Genomic DNA, 4,372 nt, shown 5'->3' with positions numbered 1-4,372 from the left:
CCGTGAACACACACCCGGAGCAGTGGACAGCCATTTTTGCTGCAGCGCAGTCGGGGGTTCGGTGCCTTGCCTCGGCACCTCAGTCGTGGTACTGAAGGTGGGAGAGAGCGCTGTACATTCACTCCCCCCACCTACAATCCCTGCCGGTACGAGACTCGAACCCACAACCTTTTGGGTTACGATTCCGACTCTCTAACCATTAGGCCACAACTTCATAATTCAGTAAAAATCATACTTTGTGTGAAAAGGAATAAAAGTTGTTGGAGTTTTACTGCCTCTAGTGTTTATTTCAACTGGAAACTGCAGCTATTCGTATGTATAGGTACGTTTTTTCAGTTTTGCAGAAATGTATTTAGAGGCACATATTTCGAAAGAACCTATGTTGGTTTAACAAGCTTGTCTGATACCACTGACTTCTGTAGTATTTTTTTTTTCACACTATGGAAGTCAATGGTTACCATCAACTGTTTGGTTACCAACATTCTTCAAAATATAATTTTCTGTGCTTTGGGGGAGTAAATTATGTACTATCAGCCATTTCAACTGACAAATGAAGGCTGCAATACTAAATATCTCTCAATCCTAGGTCCTCAAAGATTTTCTCCATCTCGTCCTGAGACCTGCAAACTACTGTGACATGCTGACAGTGTCAGGTAGTTTGTTATGCTGCCGTTTAGGATGAGGCTGTGGTCCGCTATTATTGTTCAACAAGGATGCTCATTCAGAAGTACCATTTGCTGCTCTGCTGAGTCTTAACCAATAATGCCTTTACTTCACAGGTGTACAAGGATCTCCTCCACATGTTCATCAGCATTCATGTTGTTCTTTTTAACAAACATTCTCATCATATCTTCCCATTCCTCAGTTTCAGGGATGCACATGCCCTCTGGTGCAGGCTTCGGGATGGAATTCTCCATGAGCACTGATACTGGGATGGACATATCTGAATTGAAAATAAATATGTGCTGCTTTTGTGCGTATTATTAAACAGGTCTTACTCATTTCACATGTTATAGGAAATGGGGGACTGAAGGCAGACAAGCAAAAATGGCTTATTTAAAATGTAAAAGAATGAAATGTGACAACATGCAACATGTGAGAGGCATGTAACATGCTTAAAATGTTATCTGATCTAAACAAAAATATACAAGATAATTTAAATATGTTGTCAATAAAAGACAATTATTAACTTTGTTATATAAAATAATGGCATTTTTAGAAATTAATAAAAAAATAAAATTGTAATTTGACAATGAATACACGGCAAAAACAAAGCCATACATCACCCAATATGATTGATATGACAATTTCTCTCATATTTATCACAGTAACTTTATTCCATTAACTTTTTCTTCAATAACAGACTCAATTGCTTGACACCTGATGATGCTCTTGCATCTGCATATAAGACTTTCCCTCCCTTCAACACAATCAATCACATAGTAACATTTTCCCAAAATGAACAGTAGGATTATCTTTTAAAAAGGTCAACATAAATTTTAGATTTTTTCTGCAGACATTTCCCAAGCATCTTCAATCCCTCAGGAGAAAGCATTACAGATACCAAAACCATGGTTAACAGACACATTAGTGCATATATCCATAATGTGGAATAAACACAGTATGTGTAATCACAGTTTTATCTATGAACATTAATTATTGCAGAAGTCTTGACAAGAACAGTTTACAGTATCTAATTCCCCTCTGCTAGTGGTTTTCTTTAGGGTTACTGCACTAGAATGCATAGAAAATATAATATATGATGATTGTTTTTCATGACGTTTCAAATGCATAATTCAATAATTATATGTATTTTTAAATATGTGGCAACACTTTATAATAACTTTCATTAATAAATCATTAACAAACATGATATAATGTTTAACGGATCATTAGTTAATATATATGCACATAACTAGAAACATGAGATAATGTGCTTGTTAATGTTTACTAAACTTATTAAACATTACCTAATGGTCAACAGATGATTAATGTAAATTACAATGCTTACAAATGTCATGAAACTAATTCATATGATCATGCACATCTTGAAAATCCACAAATGATTTTAACAGATATTGCACACCACTTTTTTTGCTGCTATTGAGGTGTGATATGGATAAGGTTAGGGTATAGGTCTGCGCGGGACTGTTTTTTCTAGTCCCGCTCCCGCAAGGTTCTATTCCGCACCCACCTGCTACCGCTATATATTCACCAGCTGTCCGCTTAGAATTATTTTCTTCCCGACCCGACCGTTCCCACTAAATTTAGATCTCGTTTCCAGAATCTCACATTTAAATTTCCGCTACTGAAAGAGAGATAGGCTGACAAATAAAAGTGTATTCTGCACAAAATTTTTATTTTATTCGTCTTGTCAAGAGTCTTGAATTTATTGACTTTGAATTGAATTTATATGAATTATCTTAAGACACAAAATTAGTTTAATATTTTATGCAACACAGTAAGAAAAAAAAGTGTCAGAAAATAAAATTTTTATTATTTTTATTCGTCTTGTCAAAATACAATTCGTTTAACATTGATGACACAATAGGAAAAAAGTGTCACAGAGAGCCTTATATTGCTCTGTCACTCATCGACAACCTGCCTGTTCTGTCTGAAGGCCGTATAGCCTATTTACCACAGGTAACAGCCTGCTCTGAGCATCGTTACGCACATGCTGCGCACAGACCCCACAACTAAAATGCGTGACGTTAAAGTAGTGCTGCGTGGTATAACGCATCACCCACTGCAAAGCAGAGTGATCTGTAACGACAGTGAACATTCTATGTTCAAGATAGTGCTGCCATTTCTCTAATGCCCGTATTATGGCTAAGCATTCTTTTTCTGTTGCAGAATAATTTGACTCAAGAGTTAAGAGTTCGACTGGCATAAGCGATTACCTGCTCCATACCTTGTCTTCTCTTTTGGGTCAACACTGCACCCAGTCCCGTCTCATTGGCGTCCGTATACACAATGAAGGGATGCTCGAAATTGGGATGTCTGAGGATGGGTGGAGTCATCAGGCATGTTTTCAATTCTTCAAAAGCCTGTTGGCATTGTGGTGTCCATTGAAAAACTCGGCCCTTTTTCTTTAAATAATTAAGGGGTTCAGCAATTCTGGAAAAGTTTGCAACAAACCGGTGGTACCGCCCAGCTAGTCCAAGAAACCGTTGGACTTCAGATTTCTTGGAACAGGATAGTTTTGAATAGCTTCCACTTTACCCGGGTCAGCGGTAATGCCTTGGATATTTATTACATGACCTAGGAATGTCACTTCAGGCAAGCAGAACTTACTTTTTCGAAGATTGATGGTTAAGCCAGCCTCTTGTAATTTATGGAAAACAGCTTGGAGGTCAAGGAAATGCTGAGCAACAGATGGGGAATAGACGATAATATCGTCAATGTACACAAAGGAAATACTTCCATATAGCTCTCCCAAGACAGTCTCCATAAGACGTTGAAAAGTGGCTGGCACATTTTTAAGTCCAAAGGGCATTACATTGAAGTGCCCAGCAGGGGTGGTAAAGGCAATTTTTGCTTTACTGGAAGCATCCATAGTAACTTGCCAGCACCCACTGTTATCTTCTCTGGCACTAGGGTGGAGAAGATAGCAGATCCTGAAAGTGATTCCAAGATTTCAACGAGGTTTGGCAGTGAGTATGTGTCGCTGTCAGTTATAGCATTTAACTTACGACAGTCAACACAGAATCAAAGTTGTCCATTTTTTTGTGGCACTAGGACCACCGGAGAAGACCATCCACATTGTGAAGGTTCCACAATGCCGGTCTCCAACATTTCCTGGAGCTGCTGATTCACTATGGCTTGTTTGGAAGGTGACATTCGATAAGTCTGTTGCTTTATGGGTATTTGATGATGTGTGTAGATTTGATGTTGGAGTACATTAGTCCATCCCAACCGAAAGGTGCACACTTGAGGATTTGTTTGTAAGGAGGTGATTTAACTGTTGCTTTTGATCAGGTGGTAAGTGAGCTGCATCCACTGCTTGGTAGATGAGTGTTGCATCGTCCTCACTGTCACCATCTTTCAAGGCAAAGGGTAATGTTAAGAGTGGAACAGAACTTAACAGGGAAATACTTAGTGTGGAACAGTGAGCAATGTTTCCATCTTGCAAACATTGGAACTTTATCGGTGATGGCACACTGGCATGACCAGGCTGGAAGAAGTAGTCATACTGCAACTGTTGTAGATGATCCTTCTCAAGTTGTTGTCCAAGTCGTACCAATTTTTCCACAGTGGACACACGACCACGCAGCTGGCTGGCCAAGTAAGATTTTATGTTTTTCAGAATCATTTTGACTAAGTCTGACACTGTTAAGGTAGGCTTCCACCTTTTGCAAAGTGCTCTATAGGT

Source organism: Sinocyclocheilus grahami, unplaced genomic scaffold (assembly GCF_001515645.1).
Source record: "Sinocyclocheilus grahami isolate Dianchi unplaced genomic scaffold, SAMN03320097.WGS_v1.1 scaffold623.1, whole genome shotgun sequence".
Taxonomy (NCBI): Eukaryota; Metazoa; Chordata; class Actinopteri; order Cypriniformes; family Cyprinidae; genus Sinocyclocheilus; species Sinocyclocheilus grahami.
Note: the sequence above shows the minus strand (reverse complement) of the source record.